Raw genomic sequence first — 27,513 nt, 5'->3', positions numbered from 1 at the left:
ATTTCAAATACAATTTAAGGTATGCATAAATAATGACACAATAGATAATGCCAAAATTATTTAATTTAAATATTTTTTTTAATTTCCTTACCATCAAGTGAAATTTTTGAATATACCAATATTGCAAAAAAAAAAAATAAATGAATCTTTATATAAAGCGGCAAACATTAAACATCTTCAAAATACACCCAGTGCAAATCCCTATTATGAAAACTTGAAGAAACGTGACAACAAAAAAAAAAAAAGAAAACACTATGGAAGCTTGTTTCTGCCACTCAATAACAAATAAAAAAGGTAATTGCAAACTTTTGTCTCACAAGTGTCTTTTTTTTTCTCAGAATTGCGCGTTTATATCTCACATTTCTGACTTTTTTATCTGAATTGCGATATATAAACTCAATTGCAAATTAAAAAGTCAGAATTATGATGCAATTGCAACATTTTTTCTCAGAACTGGATTTTATATCTCACAATTGTAAACAAAAATTATCTGAATTGCGAGATACAAACAAGTTACAAAGTTACTAAAGTCAGAATTGTGAGATAAAAAGTTGCAATTACCTTTTTTTAAATTTTTATTCTATGGAGGAAACAAGCTTCCATATAAAACAACTCAAAAACAATGTGCATGTGAGTAAGCGATCCTCCAATATTTTTTGCTAAAGTTCATAGTTATTATCAGTTTCCTTTCGAAAGGGAACTCGCTCTGCTTTTGAAACGCAGAGTCTCGTTCCCTGTTCTCAGGGAACCATGGTTACATTTGTAACCTGAGACGTTTTCAATACAAAGAAGGAAGTCAAATATTTGAAATGCTATAAATACTTTCACTGATAAGATGATGAGTAGTAATCTGAAATAACTTCAAAATTGTGCCATTTTCATTCTAATAAATTGTTGTAAATCCGTCTGAAATATTTTGCTACAAAGAGGTGTTAAATATATTCATGTTTCATTCTCAAGCCCACAAAACACAATCAGTACATATATATCTTATAACTGTTTGAATGCACATTATTGTGTCATGTTTGGCTCTCCTCCTTCATCCCCCTGTGCCTCCTGCAGCATCTGCTTATACTGGCTTTTGAAGAACCCAGCCTTGTAAAGAGAAAATATGAAGTAATACATGCTGTAAGCATTAAAAAATATAGATTGTGTATAAAGGTGAAAGTGTGAGGGAGTGAAACTGATTTTATGAAGGCGATATACCTTATAGAGGATCGCAGTGATGAGAGCCAGTAGCAGCAGTCCTCCTACCACTCCTCCAATTATCTCTTTGGTCAGATTCGGCTCCTCATACACCTCCACTTGAGTGTTAATCTACAAAGTGGGAAAATGTGAGCAAGTGAATTTTTAGTGCAGTCAGAAGTAAGGATGTAACGATATTAAAATCTCAGAATACAATAATATCTCGATATAAAGTCCGGGAAGCAAAAAGAGAAAAATTATGTGGTGTGAAAAATTAAGAATAAAATACAGAACAAATGAACAAATCATAAGCTATAAAAACAGTATACTGCAGTTATAGATTCCTTCAAACAGAGACTGCTCTTTTTGAGAGCTCTTTTTACAGTTATTAGACTTGACATGAACGATCAACGAATCACCTGGAGAGATGGTGCAGTGCCTTGAGAATCAGAGGAAAAGAAAATATATTTGCTCTTGTCATAATCCAGAGACACTGAACTGATCAACTCAAACACAGCAGCTCTGAGTCCAGTCTAAGAGAGACACAGATTATGACAATAAGAAATGATCAAACAATTATACAATTATGATTATATATATATATATATATATATATATATATATATATATATATATATATATATATATTACACACAAACCCAATTCCAAAGAAGTTGGGACACTGTACAAATTGTGAATAAAAACAGAATGCAATGATGTGGAATTTTCAAATGTCAATATTTTATTCAGAATACAACATAGATGACATATCAAATGTTTAAACTGAGAAAATGTATCATTTTAAGGGGAAAATAAGTTTGATTTTAAATTTCATGGCATCAACACATCTCAAAAAAGTTGGGACAAGGCCATGTTTACCAATGTGTGGACATCCCCTCTTCTTTTTATAACAGTCTGCAAACGTCTGGGGACTGAGGAGACAAGTTGCTCAAGTTTAGGAATAAGAATGTTGTCCCATTCTTGTCTAATACAGGCTTCTAGTTGCTCAACTGTCCTTAGGTCTTCTTTGTCGCATCTTCCTCTTTATGATGCGCCAAATGTTTTCTATGGGTGAAAGATCTGGACTGCAGGCTGGCCATTTCAGTACCCAGATCCTTCCTTCTACGCAGCCATGATGTTGTAATTGATGCAGTATGTGGTCTGGCATTGTCATGTTGGAAAATGCAAGGTCTTCCCTGAAAGAGATGACATCTGGATGGGAGCATATGTTGTTCTAGAACTTGGATATACCTTTCAGCATTGATGGTGCCTTTCCAGATGTGTAAGCTGCCCATGCCACACGCACTCATGCAACCCCATACCATCAGAGATGCAGGCTTCTGAACTGAGCGCTGATAACAACTTGGGTTGTCCTTGTCCATCTTTAGTCCGGATGACATGGTGTCCCAGTTTTCCAAAAAAGAACTTCAAATTTTAATTCGTCTGACCACAGAACAGTTTTCCACTTTGCCACAGTCCATTTTAAATGAGCCTTGGCCTCAGAGAAAACGCCTGCGCTTCTGGATCATGTTTAGATATGGTTTCTTTTTTGACCTATAGAGTTTTAGCCGGCAACGACGAATGGCACGGTGGATTGTGTTCATCGACAATGTTTTCTGGAAGTATTCCTGAACCCATGTTGTGATTTCCATTACAGTAGCATTCCTGTATGTGATGCAGTGCCGTCTAAGGGCCCGAAGATCTCGGGCATCCAGTATGGTTTTCCGGCCTTGACCCTTACGCACAGAGATTGTTCCAGATTCTCTGAATCTTTGGATGATATTATGCACTGTAGATGATGATAACTTCAAACTCTTTGCAATTTTCTCTGAGAAACTTTCTGATATTGCTCCACTATTTTTCGCTGCAGCATTGGGGGAATTGGTGATCCTCTGCCCATCTTGACTTCTGAGAGACACTGCCACTCTGAGAGGCTCTTTTTATACCCTATCATGTTGTCAATTGACCTAATAAGTTGCAAATTGGTCCTCCAGCTGTTCCTTATATGTACATTTAACTTTCCCGGCCTCTTATTGCTACCTGTCCCAACTTTTTTGGAATGTGTAGCTCTCATGAAATCCAAAATGAGCCAATATTTGGCATGACATTTCAAAATGCCTCACTTTCAACATTTGATATGTTATCTATATTCTATTGTGAATAAAATATAAGTTTATGAGATTTGTAAATTATTGCATTCCTTTTTTATTTACAATTTGTACAGTGTCCCAACTTTTTTGGAATCGGGTTTGTACGCATACATATATATCTCAGTGGCGTGCGGTCCATATAAGCTGCGAATGCTCTGCATACCCAAGCTATTTGTGGACTCTGCAATTAATATTAACACTATAATTACTGTTAAAGCCCTTGTTTGAGGTGTACCATAAAGCCTACATGATTGGTAATGCTTATGTAACTGTCCGTAAGGTAACACTTTACAATAACAGTACATGAATAATCATGAACTAATACCTAAATTAATAGTTACTTCAACATGAACTCATGATTAGTTAAGATATGAACTAATGAAGAGTGATCCTTAACTACTACAGGAGTCATAAGGATTCATGCATGAAAACAGCAGCCTTAACTATGCGTTAATACATGTTTGATAATTAATGCATTAATTAACATTTAGGGGTAAACTAAATAAATCAGGTTCCATAAGAGTAAACAAGAAGTACTCTGAATTTGAATTAAACGTGATTTAATACTGTCATAATTTACACTGTAATATCATAATCTGCCATCTGCAGCTTTGTGACAAATGATTGGAATGGCACATGATTATTTAGCCATTAATTACATAGATCTGTCGAATCAAATGTGGAAAATAGACTAACTACCACTAATAAATTTAATTTGATCTAAACCGTTTTCTGATTTTTATTGCTCATTTATATTTAGTCATAGCTAAATAGTCATAGATTATTCCCGGAACTAAAGTATGTAGGGTTTGTTTCTGGCGGGACACTTATTAGTGGCGCACACTAGGTGTTCTCTTGGCGCGTTTGTTGTGTTGCTGGCATTTTAAACTAATAAATGTTGACTGCTTTGGTAAGCCGAATTCATAATTAAAGACATATTTACATGTATGTTTTATTGGGGTTTTCAGGAGGTTATGTGCAGTTATTAACTGTATTTGTATTTTTGTCGTTTAAATGTCTATGCTTTGATTAGCATTAGCTTGTGGACGCGCCCGATTTTACATGTAAATGTGCCTTATGTGTGTCTTTACAGGTATGTTTATGGCTTGCTTTCAAGTCCATATATGTTTAAATTTGTAAATAAAAATAAAATACAAATACATTTTATTTTGTTTTTTTGCACCGGGGTGTAAAGGAATAAGGACGGCACTCTTAGTGTTTATTCATATATTAGTGAATGATTTGTACGTGCATCGTGTCATGTCTTTACTTGAGGGGGCACAATCATAATTAACTCATTATTAACTAAGCATATACTAACATCAACTAATGGTTTGTTAATGCATAATTATGTCATGACTTTACTTGAGGGGGCACAATCATAATTAACTAACCATATACTAACATTAACTAATGGTTTGTTAATGTATAATTATGTCATGACTTTACTTGAGGGGGCACAATCATAATTAACTAACCATATACTAACATTAACTAATGGTTTGTTAATGCATAATTATGTCATGACTTTACTTGAGGGGGCACAATCATAATTAATTAATTATTAACTACTTACCAAATTCAACTTGTGATTTTTCATTAACTTACTATCAAATACACATGTACTAACACAACTATATAAGTGTTCAGCCCAGTTAAGTGATGTTGTGTGACTTTTCAAAAAGTCAGAGAATGGAGGGTACAGTATGATCACGGCCTGTGTCTGGATGGAGAGTGAACTTCTGAATCTGAATCCAGCAAACGCTCCCTGACCTTAGTTCATGTTTCCTGTTTGGTTATTTTTTTTTTTTTGGGAACCGATTCCTCAGGAACTGTTATAAGTCACAGTTGTTTAGTTTGATAGGAAAGAATATCACAAAACATATTAAGACCTTTTAAGATAAATTATTAGTGTATTTAGTATTTTATATGTTTGATAAGGAGGATCAGTGAAAATAATGACAAACTAATCCTGTGCCTTTCTGTAATGTTTATAATGAAGCTGCTGATGTCACTAGTTTAAATTCTGGCAATAATAAATTGTTTAAATTTATTTCAAAGTCCAAGTATTTATTATTCCTTCTTATAGAGACTGTTTGATTTAGTTTACCCCTAAATGTTAATTAATGCATTCATTATCAAACATGTATTAACGCGTAGTTAAGGCTGCTGTTTTCATGCATGAATCCTTATGACTCCTGTTGTAGTTAAGGATCACTCTTCATTAGTTCATATCTTAACTAATCATGAGTTCATGTTGAAGTAACTATTAATTCAGGTATTAGTTCATGGTTATTCATGTACTGCTATTGTAAAGTGTTACCGTCCGTAATTTATTTATTTGCCAAGTTATGGTGATTTTCTTTAAATCTGCCAGTTACGGAGTCTTCCAGGTAAGCTGATCTACAGCAGCTTTTGCGCCTTTGCTGTTTTGTTATGGAATGTCATCATTGTCCCGCGTTCTCATTGGTTTGCTGGTCTATGGGTGATTTCATGGCAGGATAAGCTATGATTCGAATCGCTTGCCCAAGAGGAAAAATGAGCTGCTGCCAGATCTCGATCAACGAAAATCACATTGTATTTCATACAAATCTAACTAGACTAAATCAAATAGGGTTAAAATCATAACTAAAACTATTTTCATAGTATTTCACTTTCTCCATAGGGAAATTGTATTTTTTTTTACGAAAACGTATACATTTTTTAAAACAGTCCTACGGTAACTATCAGACAATGTTGATCAATAGTCTGTGCGTTTGTTAAAGGCATCAGTTTGCATAATTTCAATTTTTTTTTTTAAGAACTAGGCCTACTGATATTTTTTATTTATTATAACCTACTTATATTTATCATAATTGCATTTTACTTTGTATTTATAATATTCTGCAAATACTAATTAAATTATACTTATTTTTAATTATTAATTTTAAAAAGTAGCCTACTTCAGGCATACATTTAAATTGACTCCATTGTGTTTCTTATTTATCATGTCTGATTTAGATCTGTGTCCTGAACTGATACGTTTAAAGGTAAAGTATGTCGTTTCTGTGACACTAGCGGCACCTAGTGGACTTACAAAATACAGCATATTTTGCAAACGCATCTTTTCGCATGTCACGCCAACTCAAACATCACAAAAGCTCTTACTGTGCATTCACACAGCCGCTGACGAGAGCGTTAAAATTCGCTTTGGCTGCCCTGCTAACAATGCTGCACTGTGCGTTCAGACTGCTGCCGGCGGGAGCGTCAAAGTAACTGGCAACCAAGCTGGAGAAAATAATGATAAATGTCATTAGGCTTAAATATATAGTGCATACAGCCAGAGCCGGCCCAAGGCATAAGCGAACTAAGCGACTGCTTAGGGCCCCCGTGGCCACCAGGGGGCCCCTAAGAGCACATGAAATGGCAGCTTGATTTTTACAGCGCACGTTCTATCATTTGCAGATCTGTGCGTATGATTGCGCTAATACTGTCAAATACACACAAGGTTTACATAAATACAGTTGGTAATGTCTAAAGTGAAAGTAATCAGTTGAGAGAAAATCGGATGCGTGTCTGTATTTTAGATGCTTGCAGGTCTTAAGGAAACAGAAGCTTAATAGTAAACATGCTGCCCCTTGTCTGGCTAAGAGGGATAGTTCACCCGGAAATGAAAATTCTGTCATTATTTACTCAATCTCAAGTTGTTCCAAATGTATATTAATTTCTTTCTTATCCTAAACAGAGTGAACAAAAAAGATATTTTGAAGAATGTGGGTAACCAAACAGTTTGTGACCCAAAAAGTTTAACTTTTATGGTCAACAGAAGAAAGAAATTCATTCAGGTTTTAACCCTTAAACAGGCAGCGTGCATCACACGATTCATACTCTTTAGTCTCTTGAAGGAGGCATGAGAAATCATTTTTCATCCAAAATTCTGTTATCATTGTCATAGTTGAGTCTGTTTGGAGTATGTGGGTCACATGACTTGGTTAAAATTTTCTGTGCTCGTTTTGTCAGTTTGACCTAAAGCCAACATGTCCACCCATGGTGCTGGACATTCTGAATTTGTAGAAAGTAGGCATCTATTAATCTTACTTTTTTCAGCAAAACAAAAAGGCAAAACAACTGCTAATATTGTGAACATTGTCTTTAGATGTTGAAAAAGAAAATTAAGTTATATGTATCCCACAACTTTGTTAAATGATGACAGAATTTTCATTTTCTTGGTGAACTATTCCTTTAATGTTAATACATTTTATATTGCTATCTTGTTAAAGGTCCATCTGATCTGTTCATTTTGTCATCATTTAAATATTTAATTTAACACTATCCATTTTGTGCATTTACATTTATTTTTCATATAAGAAGATACTGTTTATCTTAAGTTGTTTTATCCGAGGGGCCCCCAAATAAAATTATGCTTAGGGCCCCATAAAAGCTTGGGCCGGCCCTGCATACAGCTATATATTTATATAGTAATTATATATATATATATATGTACATACAGCTATGCAATTTCAGACATAGCATGCAAACAATGTCACACACCTTGGTCCACGCACAATCTTTCTTATTTATGCCCCTGTACGCAAACAAGGACACACGGGGAAACCCGCCATGGCAGTTATCCACCTCTCCTCTATTTTGGTTGGGAACTAATGTTTGGTCTGAAACAAAGTTTATACGACTGCATTCTCTGGAATCCTCTCAAGCGGAGGACCTCTACATTCTGATTGGTTGCCGCCTAACCATGACATAACTCATTACCATAAAGTTTGCTTGCTGCCGGCTCGCATTGAAAATGAATGACTTCTTGTGACTTTGACGCTCTCGCCGGCGTCGATGTGAACGCAGTTACGGTTGCTTGTCAAGGCATGTCTTATGGCGTAAATATAGGCTACTCTCAATAAAGGGTCCAACATACTTTTCATACTTTTTGCTTATTATCTATAAACCCATTTAACGTAACTGCATCGGCCACATTCTTTTTTTACATGACGCTCCACCCAGCATACCCGGTAAGCCACCGCTAGCCACTAATATATATAATATATATATGTTCTGTGAAATGAACTTGCTTTAAAAGTCAGATACCTGCTCAATCCATCCAGAGCTCACATTTCCAGATATATAATAGAGTTTCCATTCATTCTTTATGAGATTGACGTCACAGCTGAACACGGCACACACCGCCACAGAGCAGTTCTGACACACACACATAGAGAGAGAGAGAGAGAGAGAGAGACAGAGTTTCATTGATGTATGTTTAAAAAATACTATTAATAAATTGTGGAAAACTAATGAGGTAAAACAAAACTAAATTTAAAAAAGTGTCCTCACCACCACACGATGATTTTTAACAACATCCAACAATGCAATATTGGTGATAACAGGCTTCTCCATGTTCTCGCTTTTACAGCCATAAATCTTTAGAAAGAAAGAAAGAAAGAAAGAAAAATTATCACTTTCTGTCAGCAAATATGACGAGCTGATGTCACTGTAAGAAATTAAAGGACGCTACAGTTTAAAACAGTAGTTCTCAAACTCTTTAACTCATAAGCCCCTGTTGTCCGACCCTTTATTTTTGCTAAGATAGTTTTCATTCTCCTGCTGTGATTATGATAAAGATGCTTGTTCACAATCTTGTTTTAATGATATACTGAATTAATTAACATTATTATGTGAAAGTATATTCATTTTGTGATTCCATAAGTTATGATCTGTATTTGTTCTTCAGTAAAAACAATGATTATTGAGGGAAAATACAAAGAAATATGATTTTCAAATTACATCATGATTTAATTAAAGTTAGACTATGTTAACATTATAATAATAATTTATTCATTTAAATACTTTTACATCATCCTGAGGCCTACTTGTAAGTTTGCTGAGGCCCCTAGTTGCCCCCCCTGGCCCTCTGCAGAACCAATGGTTTCAAACATATAAGTACAAGTTTCCCTTGGTGACATTTTCAAACATGTTTCTGAACAATTACGGGTGAAGGATGGGATGCCAAAATTATTTATTTAAAATGATCAGTATACCTGTATGGCTTATGAGATAAGAAATAAATTCACACACTTGCAGATTTGAATTAGTCCAGATGTCAGTATCACCAAGTTTCACTGGTACTCTGATGAACACTTTGAAAATTAATTCTCTGAGGTCATTCTGAACCTGAAAGAGGAAAAAGAAATGTACAGTATTTTCTTCTTTTATCAAAATAAATATGATAATAAAATAAATAAATAAATAAATAATACCCTTATTATCTGCTGGACAGGTTTCATAAGATCCCTTTTCCCTGAAGTAAAATTAATGTGGATGGTGGAATTGTCATGCCTTTCATTTTAAATTAAGAAAGAAAAACAGAATATATTACAGTATAGGATAAAGGAAAATGTGGTATTATTTTTATAAAAAAAAAAAAATAAAAAAAAAAGGTTAGCAGAGCACTAACCTTATCAAGGCAATATAGATGGCGTATTTGACATCGATGGTTTTCTGTTTTTTAAACTCACTGTTGATTGAGTGTTTGTCATTTCCACTGTGAGAGATGGAGGTTTTGATTATTAGTATCATTTATCCATTTCTGATAAAATGATCATGTGAGAATCCTCCTAGAGCTCAAGGTCAAAGGCTGTTTCACGCTTTGACTTCACTCAAACAACTTATAGCACACAAAGATGATGTCATACCTCGTGACCTCAGCAGCAAACGTCACATTTTGGCCCAGTGTACTTTCTTTATTAATACTGTATGTAATGTCAAACACAACCTAGAATTTAAACAAAAAAGCCAGAATAAGACTACATTTTGGACTAACTAAAGTTGTTGTAAGTCATATGACAACAGAACATGTTGAACAGTCACACACACATGAAAGGTGTTCTGGATAAAAGTGTTTGTTGAAGGATTAGTTTACTTTCAAATGAAAATTACCCCAAGCTTTACTCACCCTCAAGCCATCCTAGGTGTATATGACTTTCTTCTTTCTGATGAACACAATCGGAGAGATATTAATAAATATCCCGATGCATCCAAACTTTATAATGGTAGTAAGTGTAACCAAACGAGTAAGAGCTGAATAAAGTGTCTCAATCCACATCCATCCATCATGAACGTACTCCACACGGGTCCGGGGGGTTAATAAAGGACTTCTGAAGTGAAGTGATGCATTTGTGTAAATTAAAAAAAAAAAAAAATCCATATTTAACAAGTTATGAAGTGAAACATCTAGCTTCCACCACACCGCCTTCTGTATTCAAGTTACGAAGAAAGTGTAATGCCTCTCGCAGTTCACAAAGCTTATGCTACTTCCTACGTCTTCCCTATTCAACTCACGAAAAAAGTGTAACTGACACGACACCCCTTTACACTTTCTTCGTAACTGGAATACGGAAGGAGGTCTGGCAGAAGCTTGATATTTTACTTCATAACTTGTTAAATATGGATTTTTTTTCGTTTACACAAATGCATCGCTTTGCTTCAGAAGGCCTTTATTAACTCCCCGGGGCCATGTGGAATATGTTTATGATGGATGGATATGGATGGAGACACTTTCTTCAGATCTTACTCGTTTGGTAACACTTTCTACCACTATAAAGCTCGGATGCATCAGGATATTTATTAATATTTCTCAGATTGTGTTCATCATAAAGAAGAAAGTCATATACACCTTGGATGGCGTTAACTAATTCTTTAACTGCTTTGAGTTTAAAAGTAATCAAGTCAGTAAATTAGTGTGTATATGCACATGAGTAGAGCTGGACAATAAATAGTATTTTAATCATGATCATGATTCCTGCTTCTCTAGATCAATTAAATATACTCGTCGCAATTTTGGCCTGCTGGTTATTTTTCCTGAAAAGGTTTTTTGTTTATTTTTTACATTTCTGTGTTCTTGTATCAGTAACAAGCCTCCATGAGCTTTTGTGTTGGTTGCCAGATGTCGAGAGTTTAAATACCCGAATCAGAGCTTTCCTCTTAAATCAATAAATTATTCAACAAGTGCTTTACTAAATCTTCCCAACTTGACAACAATGTGCTGATCTGAAAATACAGGCAGATGTGTGTGTTGGAGTTCAGTGATCTCCATTGTGATATTCTGCTCGAATGAATGAATGAAGTATTTGTACTGCCCGTCTGTGACTAAATCAGTGAGCAAACCTTCTCTGGGACTAACTGTAATAAATCTAAACATGAATCTTGACTATAAAATAAACCGTGTCTATGACTTGATGTTCTCTTGATTTGTGTTTATGTGAAAGTGCAATGATTCTCATGAAAAATAAAAAGAAATGTCTCAAATGAGAACGATTGTAATTAATAATTTTTGAGCAAAATAATGATTATCAGTTTAACCATTAACACAACAATGAGCAAATGTTCATGTCAGCGGTGTGATTATTGACCTGAGTGTTTCCCTTGAGGATGGGTTTACTGATTTGGCAAGCGGTTTCTCCCAGTGTAACTCCTCTCTCAGCATCCAAAGACACACACTCCACTCTGCCCTGCTCATACAGAATGTTTAGAAAATATTTCAACACACACACACAGGTTTGTTTTTGTGAATTGTGGGGACATTCCATAGGCATAATGGTTTTTATACTGTATAAACTGTATTTTCTATCCCCCTACACTACCCCTACCCCTAAACCTAACCATCAGAGGAAACTGTGCACATTTTTACTTTCTCAAAAAAAAAACTCATTCTGTATGATTTATAAGCCTTTTGAAAAATGGGGACATGCAGTAATGTCCTCATAAGTCACCCTCTCCTTGTAATACCTATGTCATACCCATGCATTATATAAAATTTGTTCTGTCACAAAAACACACGCACACACACACACACACACATTTAAAACTAACATTTCATGCATTGCATTACATGGTTTAAAAATATTTGTTAAATAAACTCTAACACTCCATGTGCCTATGTTTACCTGTTTAGATGTGAATCTCCTGTAGGAAAGTCCAAAGGGGTATTTGAGGGTGAAGAGAGTGTTGTATGAGTTTTCTCCTCTGTTCTCTACAAACACTGTCACGTTGATCTCCTGCATTATCCCAACCTCTATGTTTGTAGCCCTGGATCACAGAAACCAAAGAGAAATTCAAAAATACTTTCATAAGCATCGATACAGTTTGGAATTATTTATTTCTTTAAATATTTCAGTTCAGATATAGAGCAAATGATTTGCTCACCCAGAGAAATTGAAATTCATTCGGAGGTCGTCAACACATAAATTATCAGTTCCACAGTTTATCTCAAAATCTAGCTATAAAACAAAGTGAGGGCACAGAAAAATTCATGAACTGTTCATATGTGATAAAGTTCTGCTAACTTCTGCTCTTAACACAGATGAACTCTTACATTGTGGTCTGTGGAGGTCTTTATCTCTGGCAGCAGTACTGGTCTCAAATTTTGCATTCTTGCTAATGGAAGACCCTCAAATGTGAAATTTAACTGATTGGACAACGGGTTCAGAGCATCTTCTGAACAAGCCTATGGAAAAGAGAAACAATAAGAGTTGTTATTAACAAAACACTCTATAGTTATATTTGGGTCACTCTTGCTTTGCGCTTGATTCTTGTTCTTGATTTCCCCCATTATATTTCTTAAAATGTTGAATGTAATATTAAACTAAATATAATTGAATATTGAATCATTATTTATAAATGCAAAACAAAAATGACATTTGATGCTTACCTCTATAAAGAAAGCATGAGTTTTGCATACTTCCTGCAGCCCAATGTTCATCACATCACTGAGGAGCCGGTTTTTGGGTGAGAAGGTTGCTCGAAATTTCTGTCGCTTGGCATCCAGCGTTATGGTGTAATTAATATTTGCAGTCAAATCTAACAAATGTGATTGATCAAAAAAGCACAAAAATATTAGCAATGCACCAAAACCGGATATCAAGAGCACACCAGAATACTACAAACCTTGAGCAGAATATATGACCATATGTGATGTATAAACATAAAAACTATGCAATTATATTAGGAATAAACCTGTTATGCGATGTTGGTATGCACTCATGGTGAAGCACACTGTCAGGTTGTTTTGCAATGGCTTTGCACAGTCTGTTTGGTCATTGGTTGGTATTTTGGTTGGGTTGTAAGTAACTTTGGTTTCCAAGAGCATGATGGGTCTGGACCTGAATGATCCACAAATAACTATAATGGCTGAAACTATGTATTTGTATATATTTTAGTTCTTTATAAAAGAAAACAGACCTGAGAAGCAGAACTGCTCCCTTGGACCCAACAGCAATGTCAGGAAGCTTGTCTTGAGTCTGGTCTAGAGAAGACTGACTCAATGAAATCCCAAAGAACTGCAAACCTGGTCGCACAGACGATCCAACAATCCTCTGTTTCATTCAAGGAATGACACATAACAAAAAATGTTACAATGAGCCTATGAAATGAGTCAAGAAAAGTAAAGTAAATCAAGAAACCAGGGTGAATAAATGATGACATAATTAAAGTTTAGGTGAATTATCCCTTTAAACTGCCATCAACCCACATCTTTTTCACCTGTGAGTATTTTGAAATGATAACTCCATCTTTCCCATTGAAGATGTAGATGCTCCCCTGTCCATTCTCCTCTAAAGGAGCTCCAATCAGCACATCCATGAAACCATCACCATCCAGATCTGCTGGACTGGCCAGAGAAGAGCCAAACCGACCCCTCTGACCTGACATGCCCACCAGTGTATCCGAAAAAATGAAGTCTGGCTATTAAAATAGATCAGAGAGAGGAGAAACAGGGTTAAACAGACACAAAGGTACATCTATTCACTCTTACTCAAAGATTTATTTTTTTTTTAAAAAAGAGTTCAATCTTAATTGAATCTCCAAATAATCACTGACCCGACGTGTGAAGATGTAAACAAACACTACGCCCTCCCGGTCAGACTCCCGGTCAATGTATGTTGGTGCCGATACCAAAAGTAGGTCTGTATTGGAGTCCTTGTTCAAATCCACCACACACACCTCAGCTCCAAAATATGAGCCAATCTGAGGCTGAGAAGAGAGGAAGAGAAACAATGTAGTCACTACACAGTTATTCCGAGTTCATGTACTTTCACTCGCTTGCATTAATTTGCATTGTGCTAATATTTTACATTAATTTGAGTCTTACAACCTTAAAAGGATCCAGTTGTTTTACATCACTTCGATCAATTCTTGAAACAGTAACTTGTCCCTTATGCTTGTGTCTTGGTGCTCCCATGACTGCATACTTTGCTCCTGACATTGTTGCAATTGCCAAGGAATAACCTGTGAAGAAAATAGTCTTGAAAATATTCTAATGTATTTTGACTGATTAATATTGATTTACACAATCGAAGAGATCTCACCTAAATAACTCTCATGCTCACTTCCAGCTTGAAAGACAGCTGAATTATCATTTGGTTTGTACAGCTGATATCCACCCTTCCACTGGAAAGCTCCCACTGCAGTCATTATCATATCTGTCTGGATGCAGATAATATTATAATGTTCAATGTTCAAAGTTTACAAGCATACAAAATCCACAGTGTTTTTCACTGAGGAGTCAAAACAGCAAACATCATGTATATTTATGGTAGCAAATAATGTCAAAAAAACAAAAACAAAACACTTTGGTGTCAAATAAGTTAAATACACAGAATTACATTTGATGTAACTGCTGCACTAAACCCGTCCTGTGCAAACTCCATTCGAGATGAATCTCCAGAGGTCTGGGTTCCTATAGCAAATAAAAGAAGCAACAACTTAGTTATTTATTATTAGTAGTAGTATGAATCAATCAGATGAACAAAGTAACTCTAAAATGTAAACATTCTGTCAGTCACTCTGCAAACATACCTTCAATGGCGATAATGTTCTCTTTGAGTTTTTCACTAATACTTTTCAGAGCGTCAAAATTGGTTACTTGAAACACATAATTATTGGAGGGTAAAGATGCAATAGTTGCCAGCTCCCTTCTTGCTCTGTCATTATTAAAAGCATTGCCAACCTAAGAAAAATTCAATAATTATATTCAATAATTTATAAATGTAATGATTTTATTAACTTTAATTAAGTGGATATTTCACAAAAAAAACACACAAAAAAAAATCTAAATTCAGCCATCATTTACTCCCCCTCATTTCAGTTCAAACTTGTATGGCTTTCTTTCTTCTAATGAATGAAAAGGAAGATGTTTTGAAGAATGTTTCTGCTGTCAAGACAACAATAGACACCATTTTCATTTTAAAAAACCCTTCAGAAGAAAAAAAAAGAAGTCAGGTTTGGAATGACACGGAGGGTGAGTAAGTGATGACAGAATTGTCATATTAGGGGAAACAGTAATTTTAATGCACAATATCAGATCTTGTGTTTGTTCACCGAAAACATCAAATCTTTTCCGAGACAAATCACACCAGGAAAAGATGTGTGTTGATTTTGTGCTTAGGCATCTAGATCTGAATTAGTATAAATAAAACCAGTTTTTGCACAACTAAGTCTTTTTATTCTAGCAGAGGCAGAGGCAAGAGTACAGAGTAGCAGAGTACAAATTACATCTTACCCCAATAGCATATCGTATTATATTTTTAGCTTGAGCTTGTTGAACAGCTGCAAGTCAAATCATTTGGATCAGTTGATTCACCATCCTGTGATAACAACCAAAATTGTACTGGCTGATGGTCTTGCACCTCCACTACTGATGAATAACTCATTCCTATTAATAAAAAATGTTACAAAATATTCAATCAATACTATTATAATTATGGGATATGTATAGAAGACATTTCTTATTAAGTTAAAATTGCTTGTCTTTGGAACCTTGTTCAAATTATGAAGCAGGTAAAACTGTAGGGTTATTGTAGGGTCTTTTAACTAGTTGCTTATTAGCATGCATATTACTAGTATATTGGTTGTTTATAAGTACTTATTAAGCACATATTAATGCGTTATTCTGCACAACCTTATTCTACATTCTTAATCATACCCAATACCTAAAAATACCAACTACTTTACTAACTATTAATAAGCAGTAAATTAGGAGTTTATTGAAGGAAAAGTTCATAGTTAATAGTTTATGTGTGTACCCTATACTAAAGTTTTACCATGAAGCACTGTAAAACATTTACACACACACACACACACACACGCAAATAAAAGAAAAAAAGACTCATAGCAGTATGTGTATCCATTCATTAATCATAGTTAAAAGAATTCCAATGAAATATCAGCAGACATGTCTCACACAAGTTTTCTTATAGCTGCTGCAGTGTTGGTCCATCCTCTCTGTTGAGATATCCAATTCACTTGATTTTGCCACCATATGGGGTCTTTGACTCGTTGAAACTTGTTATGAATGACACATTGTGTAGAAAACTGTGCAATGGCAAACTGTAAGACAGACAGATAGATTCAGTGCCTCATGCTCTGAGGTAAAAAAAAATCATGCATAAGCTATATTAGAATTAATGCATTGATTACCTGTGTATCACGGTCTATAAAACTTTTGATCATTTCTATAACAAAAGACTTCATCTTATCAAAATCCACAGAGCTTACACTTCCAGATCCATCCAGTAAAAAAGCAATATCAGTTTGTGATGGGCATTCTAAGGTTAGAGAAATTAATAATTGCATCATATTTTCATTCAATCTGAATAATCATCTCATACAGTATATACAGTATGAAGAATATTTGCTTTGATTTGGTAGAACGCCATAAATTTACCTCTCAGAGTCTCTGGCACAGGACTGCTCACAGTATTATCTGGATTGATTTTAAAGCACATTCCATTGTAAGTGGTTAATTCATCACAGTTCTTGGGTATGGTTGGACCACAAGCCTGAGAGAAATTAAGACTACAGTTTTCAACATGACAAACTGTAATCTGGACATTAGTGTAAAATTTGAAGGTGCAAATATTATTAATTATTTTAGACATCTTTTAGATTGACTGCAAAATGTAAGGTTCAACTCTAACAATGATTCAAATTATACAAATATATACATACATATAATCTAGCATGTTTTTACAGTAAAACTGATATTATCTTTAAGATATCAAAAAATGATTATCATTAAGATTTTATATTCTCACAAAAACGGATAATTTAAAATATGAAACTTACCACTGCACTTGAAGACTGAAGATCTAGAGACATTGAAAGTCCAAGGGACATGTTGACAGCCTCATTGGTGACTGTTGAATAAAATGTTTTTTTGTTTTTTTTTTTAATTAATGCTATCATGGATAATAAAACTAGTATCTTATATTACATATTTGAAAGCATCATATAAGAAGTACCAGTAATGGACAGTGGCACGCAGTTTCCTTGAGTGACAGCACAGCGATATATTTGTCCTCTTTGAGTTTGACTGAGTTGTATTAAAGGATCACTCACAAGCAGACTATGAAGAAAGACAGGAGGAATATGAGAACATGTTAAAAAAGGAGAAATCTGTGGTGTTCCTGGTTGGGTTTTGAGTATGATGTAAAAACCTCTGATCATATTACAAAAAACTAAAGATGAAAGATAGACATCAGCATGCTTTTAAGTAGTTAGTGTCGCAAAATATTTTTATATTATGGAAAGGGGAAATTAAAACTGTTGGCAAAGCATCAGGTGGAATACAAAACCTTTGCTCTCTAATTAAATTTATTTTAAAGTTCAAGGAATTTTTTAACCGGACCAGAAAAACAGTCTACAGTGACTCTAAAAAAAAAATTAATTTAGCAGTTGTCAAATGTCTACATCATGACCTACTGTACATTACATTGGTGATAGTAGCTGGAGATGTAATTTGCTTTACAGTGCCTTCTGACTAAAAAATGAAATAAGAAACAACACTGCACAACTCAAATAAAGGAAGTAGGGCTTTTGATTTAATGTGACAATAGATTCATTAATTATGTTAAAATATAACACGTTAAAATTATTAACACACAAAAGTGCAATGCATTATAGATTTTACACAGCAGTTCAATAAATAAGAAGTTAATATTGTGTTATTTTACACATAACATCGTCTGATTTGCTCAATTTTGTCAATGAAAATATAAAAACAAAGCAGAACCGTTCGTCACGAAGAAACACACAGCAGCATTTCATTTCTGAATCTGTGTTTTGAACGATTTGGGTGAACCAATGATTTAATTGACTATTCATAAAAGGCTTGTTCGGCTTGAACATTGCTGCACAGACTGATCGGTGTATGACACCAAAGTACAGCGAGAGTGATTCAAAAGCGTACAGAGCCATCTCTAATCACTCTCACGGTACTTTGATGTCATTCACCGATCAGTCTGTGTAGCACAGCTTCAAGTCGAACAAGTCTGAAGAGAACCATTTACTACACTCCTGAATGAATCAGCCTTTTGAACTAATCGAATGAATGAATGAATGAATGAATGAATGAATGAATGAATGACTTTATCATTAAAGGCTCACTGAAGTGCCTTGAAATGCACAGCATTGTTCAATGTGTTGATGTAATTTCCACTGAAACAGGAAGACAGTATGGGACATATTGAGCTCCTCCCCTTTTTTAAAATAGCCAATAGCGTTTCATTTATATTGCTGCTCCAGAGTTATTAAGATCAGTAAAGCCTCAGTTTCCTTCTAGTCTCTAACCATTCTCCAATACGTTTTGTGTTCTGCGCAGACACGTGCATATCATCCACTCTGTGCTATTGTGTCTTCTGGACTGAAGCAGGCTGTGTGCAAGCTGCAGCGGTTTGTGTGGCACTAAACGTGAAACCAGACTTCATTTGCTTCAATGGAAAGCATATTTACACTGTCTTAATTGTTCTCTATCCCCTATACAATGCACTATGTGCCGTTCAACATGTAATAAATAGTAAATGTGCGTAACTGATTTTAGCTGCAGCTTCAGCATCTTTTATAGTGTAGGGGGAGGGATTGGATATTTGATTTGACAGAAAATCTGATGAGAAGCTGAAGTGCAGCGTGATGTCATCAAAATCGTAATTTTGAATGATTATATCTTCTAAATATGTTTTCAAGTTGTTGTTTTTTTCATGTTATAGTTATATCACCATCAAGTTCAGGTACCCTCTTCCCCTCGTCCCAGCAGCCCTGGAACAACTTCGTGGAGCAGCCGTGTTCACTAAGTTGGACCTCCGCAGCACATACAACCTCGTCTGGATACGTGAGGGTGACGAAGTGGAAGACCGCCTTCGTGACCCCTACAGGACACTATGAATACCTCATTATGCCGTATGGACTAGTCAACGCCCCCTCCATATTCCAGGACTTCATGCACGAGGTGTTCCAGGAGTTCCTCCATCATTTTGTGACTGACAACATCTGGCCAAACATCGCCAACACATTGCAGAGGTCCTCCAATGCCTGTGGGAACATTAACTCTTCCTCAAAGCTGAGAAATGTTCCTTCCATCAGTCCTCCACCCAGTTTCTCAACTACAACATCAGTGAACACAGCATCCAGATGGATAAGGGGAAGGTTGACGCGGTACGTAACTGGCCAACACCTTCCACCATAAAAGAACTTCAACGATTCCTGGGATTCTCAAACTTCTACCGCTGTTTCATCCAGAACTACAGCTCCATCACCGTTCCACTCACCAATCTCCTCAGAAATAAGCCCAAGTGTCTGTCCTGGAATCCAGCCACCACACAAGCTTCTCCAAAGCCTCAAGGACTAGTTCACCAAAGCACCGCTCCTGATCCACCCAGACCCCAACAAGCCTTTCATCGTCGAGGTCTATGCATCCACCACTGGGGTAGAAGCAGTGCTTTCTCAGCAGCAGGGGAATCCAGCACGGCTCCATCCATGTGCCTTCTTTTCTAAGAAGTTATGCCCGTCGGACATAAATTACAATATCCGGAACAGAGAGTTACTGGCCATCAAGCTCGCATTGGAAGAGTGGAGACATTGGTTGGGGGTTGCAAAGGAGAAGTTCACCATACTCATCGATCACAAGAATCTTCAGTATCTCCGTGACTCCAAACATTCTCAACCCCAGACAGGCAAGATGGGCTTTATTTTTCACACGGTTCAGTTTCACTATCTCCTATCGTCCAGGCAACAAGAACCTCAAGGAAGATGCTCTCTCCCATCTCCATACTCCAGAGGAGAGTACCGAAGTGCCTGAGCCCATCTTGCCCAATCAACTCACCCTCTGTCCCATCCAGTGGTCCTTAGATCAACAGATTTTCTCCTCCAATGTCTCCGAGCCATCTCCACCGGGGTGTCCCCCAGGCTGCACCTATGTTCCCAGATCTCAACGTAATAATCTCACACACTCAGCTCATTCCTCCATGGGCACTGGCCAAACCGCACCCTCTCGCTGCTTCAAGATTGCTTCTGGTGGCCCAACATGGCCAGGGACGTGAGAAGGTTCATCCTGGGATGCCCCGACTGCGCCATCTCCAAAAGCCCATGCCATCTTCCATCTGGTGAACTTCTTTCCTTGCCCGTACCACAGTGCCCTTGGTCACACCTAGGAGTAGACTTCACCACTGATGTACCTCCATCTGAAGGTAACACATGTATCCTATTCATTGCTGACCGATTCTCTAAATCCTGCCGTTTTATTCCTCTGAAGTGCTTTCCCTACTACCATGACAACAGCGGAACTTCTCTTCAATCCTGTATTCCGATACTATGGTATCCCAGAGGACATTGTGTCTGACAGAGGTCCACAATTCATTTCCCAGGTATGGAAGGCCTTCTTCAAGCTCCTAGGTGTGACCGTTAGTCTGTCATCAGGGTACCATCCGCAGTCTAATGGGCAAGCGGAGAGGAAGATTCAGGAGATTGGGTGCTTCCTGACAACCTTCTTCCACGGCCATCAGAACTCATGGAACCAATTCCTAGGCTGGGCTGAGTACGCGCAGAACTCCCTCCGCCAAGCTGCCACTGGACTGACTCCCTTCTCAGTGCGTACTCTGTTACCAGCCTCCATTGTTCAAGTGGTCTGGACAACCATCCAACGTCCCCTCTGTCGACCATTGGTTCAGAGAGAGTGAGAGGGTCTGGGACTCTGCACATCACCACCTGCAGCGGTCAATGCGCAGCCAAAGGATGCAGGCTGACGCCCGAAGAGCAGAGACACCAACCTATCAGCCAGGACAGAAGGTTTGGCTGTCGACAAGGGACATCAAGCTGTGCCTGCCCTGCAAGAAGCTGAGTCCCAGATACGTTGGCCCCTTCACCATCACATGCCAAATCAACCCAGTCACCTACCAGTTACAGTTACCTGCACAATACAGAATTCATCCCACATTCTATGTGCCACTTCTCAAACACTGTCACTCACCTGTGTCTGTTCCCTCCACAGAGCCTGGCCCAACAGAGGAACCTCCCCTTCCACTAATCCTGGAGGATGGTGCGGTATACACGGTTTATGAGATACTGGACTCTCAGTGCTGTGGTGGCCGTCTCGATTATCTAGTGGATTGGCAGGGCTATGGATCAGAGGAACGTTTATGGACTCCCAGAGAAAACATCTTAGACCCAGCCCTCCTTACATCGTTCCATGAGATTCACCCAGATCGTCCAGCACCACGTGGAAGAGGTCAGCCACCGCGACATCAGGGGAGGAGGGTATCGTCAGAGATCAACCAGGCTCCATCGCCACCCAGTCACAGAGATCACAATCACCAGAGTACTAATCACCCGCACCCGTTCGTCATCTCCTCATCACCACAGCAGCATATAAGCACACACTCCACTCTGGCACTTTGTCTGGTCAATTTTGTCTTTTTTACTATAATATAAAATGTCTCTAAAGACATATATTGTTGGTTTATGAAAAATAAAGCAAACATTTGTGTGTTAAACTGCAAGCATAAGGTTCGGAGGCAACACTTATAGAAATAAATTATAAAAATGAAAAGGGCCTTAAGATAAATGCTTCAGATTACAAAGGGTTTGAGATGCAAATAATCTTCATATTCATTTGAAATTGTTCTGGGATGTGATTCAAGAGGAAAAGCTAGACCAGAGACATTTATGGTTTTGTGGGAGCTATGAATAAAATAAAAATAAATTATAGAATTCACATTTTCTCATTTTATTTGTCTTATACTATTATTTTAGTGAGTAGAATGAGTAAATTAGGGCTAAATAATTTTTAAATACTATACTAAAAAAACATTCTCTCCCAAGTCCCAACTCTGGAATCATATCCCAGTACGCAAGATGACTCTCTTCTCGTTCTGTTCCCGCTGTAGTTGAGGCTTATGCTAAATAGCAGGCTAACTAAACTAAATGGATATTTATTCATCGTTCTTTAAAATAAACCCACAACTAAAGGAGAGGGGGCTCTAACTCTGATGCTTCCACTATCAACATCTACGCAACTCGCAAGAGGCAGCTTCCTCTGCATTAGGTGTGTTTTTGACTCTTTACATTGCAGTTGTTCATTACAAATTTTTAATGCAGAAGATATGATACATATATTTTATGAAATGCAGAGTATATGTTAGATATATTGCCACCATAGACTTTTAGAGAGACGTTTCCCCAAAAATTAGAAATTTTCCCTCAATATTTGATATTCTTGATGCTGCTCTGCTGCACTTCATTACGTGTAGCTCTGTTTGTTATTTGGAGGACAAAAAGTTTGGTAACACTTTACTTGAAGGGGTGTGCATAAGACTGACATGACACCTTCATAATCTTGACATGACACATGTCATGAATATGAAGGCGGTTTTATGCATGTTTACGACAACTGTCATTAAATGTCATTCGCTCAATTATGTCATTTTTAATGCAAAGATGACATTGTTTGAGATGTCTTTGTTACGACAACTTGACATAAACCAATACATCATAACCTGTCAGTGTCTTTGTCATGACAACTTGACATTAGCAAAACATCATAACCTGTCATAAACATGACATAGCAGATTAATTATCAAACTTAAAAAACTACTTAGCTTTATGGATTAACATTACATGACATTATTTTGGTAACATTTCAGTATAGTGAACACATATATAAACGATTAACTATGACTTTTCCCTCAATAAACTCTTAATTTACTGCTTATTATAGTTAATTGTTAGGTTTAGGTATTGGGTAGGATTAAGAATGTAGAATAAGGTCATGCAGAATAAGGCATAAGTACTAATAAGTACTAATAAATAGCCAATATTTTAGTTATATGAATGCTAATAGTAATAAGCAACTAGTTAAAAGACCCTAAAATAAAGTGTTACCATTATTTTATAACAGTGTCATCTTTTTTACGAAATTTGAAATTGTCTATTATCTGACCTTCTGTTGGAGGAAACTTAAAAAAAAAAAAAAAAAAAAAAAAAACATGAAATGAAATGAAAAATAGTCATGACTCTGTTATAAAATTATTTGTCAGAGTATTGTCACTTAATGACATTTTAATGACAAGTTCAATTTGTACCACTTTACTTGAGCTCAAGATACATATTCATGACACTATTATAATGGCCTCATGACAGCCAATGTCAAAACCAACCACATGACAGTTTAATGTAATGTTAAACCATAAAGCTAAATGATGTCAAGTTGTCATGACAAAGACACTGACAGGTTATGATGTATTGGTTTATGTCAAGTTGTCATAACTCGGACATCTCAAACAATGTCATCTTTGCATTAAAAATGACATGATTGAGCGAATGACACTTAATGACAGTTGTCATAAACATTCATAAAACCTCCTTCATATTCATGACATGTGTCATGTCATGATTATGAATGTGTCATGTCAGTCTTATGCACACCCCTTCAAGTAAAGTGTTACCAAACGTTTTAAAAGTTTTTAGTTTTTTTAAAGTTTTTAGGTTGCTCTGTCTCAATAGTCTAACAGTGCTCCTTAATATCAAAATGAGTGAGATGGCCAATCAAATCAAAGAAGGCAGGTCTTACAGAAGACGAGTATGAATTCCAGTGGATCGCTTTAGTTTTTATCTCGGAAAGAGCGCATGGAAATTAGTATATACTGTTTATTAGTATATTAGTAATATACTGTTTTACGAGAGGAATGCTGAGCGACCGAGAGTAATACCCAGGGATGCAAGCAACTCAACTGTTTTGAATGTAAAATATGGTATAATTTACATTTGATTCATGTAACTCATAACTGAATGTGATGAGACAAGAAATGTTTTGCGTTTGCGACATCAGATATCAGTAGAGCGAACGCATGCATATTTTAAAACAAAATATTATTTGCAAATAGTTTAAATTGATTAAGCCTACTTCACAACTGCAGTAGAACTTATTTTACAATTTTTACTTTTATGTATTCCCTTAATACTTTTAATACTTAATAATTATTTAATTCCTTTAAAACAACAACTCTTTTCCTGTCTACAGCCCATCAAATCATGGTCTCTCTCTTTCAATCTGTAAGTTCAATGTTTGGTACTAAATTAAAATGGACAATTCAACAATGACGATTCAGACGACATAAAAACTTTCAATAAACATTTTGTTAACCAGTATGATAACCAGTATTTCCAGAAAATTGTTCATTATGTGCAATGGAGCACAAAAGCTTTATTCTGGGTTTTTCCATATCAGTGTAGAATAATCTATTTCAGATTTACCCCCACAGGTCACATATCTGTGGTTGACTGAGTTTCTTCTTGTCATGGCAACGTGGAAAGTACCATTAATGTTGCGCTTACCAAACAATGCAGGTTTTTTGGGGGGGGGGTTATTATCAGTGGTTATGTTGTTCTCACCTTGATGCATCTTTCTGAATCATCTTATAGCCAAAGGAAACATTTTGACTCTGTGAAGGCGCAGTGAAGGTTTTCCAGGTAACAGGATCAATGTTAAAAGCCATCACCGACTGAGACGCTAAAGTGTTTAGAAGTGATAAAAAAAGACTGTCAACAGTTTACATTTGCTAAATCAATTAAAATGTATAAAAGTGATATTTCCGTTCCTTCTTGCTGATTGGTCAATACAGCATTGGAGCAATACTAAAATACATGCTATACAAACAGATGCCAAAAACCAGTTTAGCAGCTGCTGGCGATTTCACTCTGTAGCACCAATAGACGCAGTTATGTTATAAAATAACATAATATGTCTTATAACCATAAAAACCATAAAAATAATATATAACATATAACCATTAAAAAAAAGAAGAAATTGAGGCCATGCTACTCTGTGAAATCCCTTTGTTTATTTGGTTTCCTCTTTGGTGTAATTGTTTTTCCATTACAAATACATTAATATGTGAAACTCATGTGCATCTGTGAGTTTTGCAGTGGTCATAGATACATGTTTGAGTGTAAAATGTGTGAAGGCAGAAAGCTCAGGCAGAATTAGACCAATAAGGAAGTTCATACTTGCAATTTATTCTTGCCTTTATAAGGACATTTTTTCATCTTCATCCATATCATGTGGTAATATTGCATTTGCTATTACTTTAGAAAGATGGTCATGGTTTTGAACTTATGAGGTTGTCTTAAAGGGGTGGTTCATTGCGATTTCACTTTTTTAACTTTAGTTAGTGTGTAAATGTTGTTACAGCACTGAAAGTTCAATGCAAATATTGTCTTTTAAATTTATGTCAGTTTAATGCCTACAAAATGACCAGTTTGGACTACAATGAGCTTCTTCATGGGTTGGTGACATCATAAACCCTGCAAAACACCTCCCCCGGGAACACGCAACAAAGTGGGCAAGGCCATGTCACACAGCATAATGGAAGCGAAAGAGTTGTGTACAATGGACGCATCAAAAGATAATAGAACCCATTATAATCAGTGATATTGTCTACACTGGATACAGCGCAGAAGACAGCTTCCAGAATCAACACGAGTTCAATGCTGGATTTGCACAAAGGCTTTTACTGAAAGATGAAGCAGTTCCCACTTTAAAAGCAGAAGCTGCTGTATATCGCCCCCAAACTGTAAGTACGTTTTATTGTTTGTACATGTCTTTTAAATGTATAGTTCTGTTGCTATTTTTTGGTTGCATCAAGGATTTAAATAAAGACTGATGTGTTTTTGCTTCAGTAGCCAGTTAGCTGTATTCTATTGCATATTTCTCCAACAAACACCAACAAACTTCTTTGTTCATAGACAAACAGTTGTTCATGCTATAAATTAAACAATACCTTTACAAAAATGCTACTACTCAGTCATGTATTCAGCTACAGTAAATCTTTAATCAGGATAAAACTGTATATTGAACGCCAACAAACAGCAGTGACAGCATATCTAAATACTTTGACTCAAGTACAAAATGAAAAGTTGCGATTTTCTAGGCCGATTCTGGATCTGATTTGGGCTCAATTTGATACAGCAATATAGACGCCATTATTTACATGTCCACTGAAGCACATGCAACGGCTCTGGTAACAACTAATGGTAAGGGGTGTGGCATTTCCGGATGCTTCAGTGAATCACAATACACTGGGCCAGCTAACCATCTGAGCACATTACGTATTTCGGAGGGAGTGGCTTCATAGAAGCAGGAAGTCAAACGAGTCGTTCGAATGACAATGGAAACAGAGGTGTAGAATAAAGGTAAAATATATGTAAAATACAGCTTTTTTTTAAAAAACGAAGCATTAAGACGTTAAATTGCGCCCCAAAAACATAATCACGCCTAGAAGGAAAAAAAACACTGAACCACCCCTTTAAATTAGATGTGTCTAATGTCTTATGATTAACAATGTCTTTAAATGTTGGGTAACTGTAAATCTACAGTAAATACTAAAACTGAAAGAGCTTTAAACTTAATTCCTACAATGACACACTGTTTTCTTTTTAAATCACTCATTCACCTATTCATGCACAACATGAGTGTTGCAATTCATTTCACAGCTGTAAATTTTAACCCATTTAGACTATACCCTGCGAGATCATGTTAAAATCTTATTGCCACTAACTGCTTTCAAACATACAAAAGGAGAAAACAAAGGTTTAACACTTGCAACACAGGAAGGCTTACAAAAGAGTGGAAATAGGCAGCTATTGAGGTAGTGATGGTGTGTACAAAGTAACAAATAAGTAATAAAGAGAAGAAAATAAATAAATAAATATCTTACCATAAAAGATGCATAATGTGATACAGAAGTTGTGGTCCATTATAACCTGTGAAATGTAGATATGGAGGATGCATGAGGTGAGACAGCCAAGCCAATAAATGAAAGAGATGATGAGACCTAGAGGTGGTTCACTGATGTAAAAGGGGTGGAAGCAT

General features: G+C 36.3%; 1 pseudogene; it reads right to left on the bottom strand.

The window, feature by feature from the left end:
* Positions 1 to 867: 867 nt before the first annotated feature.
* Positions 868 to 27,513, bottom strand: LOC125255607 (annotated as a pseudogene).

This window comes from Megalobrama amblycephala, linkage group LG20 (assembly GCF_018812025.1).
Source record: "Megalobrama amblycephala isolate DHTTF-2021 linkage group LG20, ASM1881202v1, whole genome shotgun sequence".
NCBI lineage: Eukaryota > Metazoa > Chordata > Actinopteri > Cypriniformes > Xenocyprididae > Megalobrama > Megalobrama amblycephala.
This window is presented reverse-complemented; position numbering and strand designations above follow the sequence as displayed.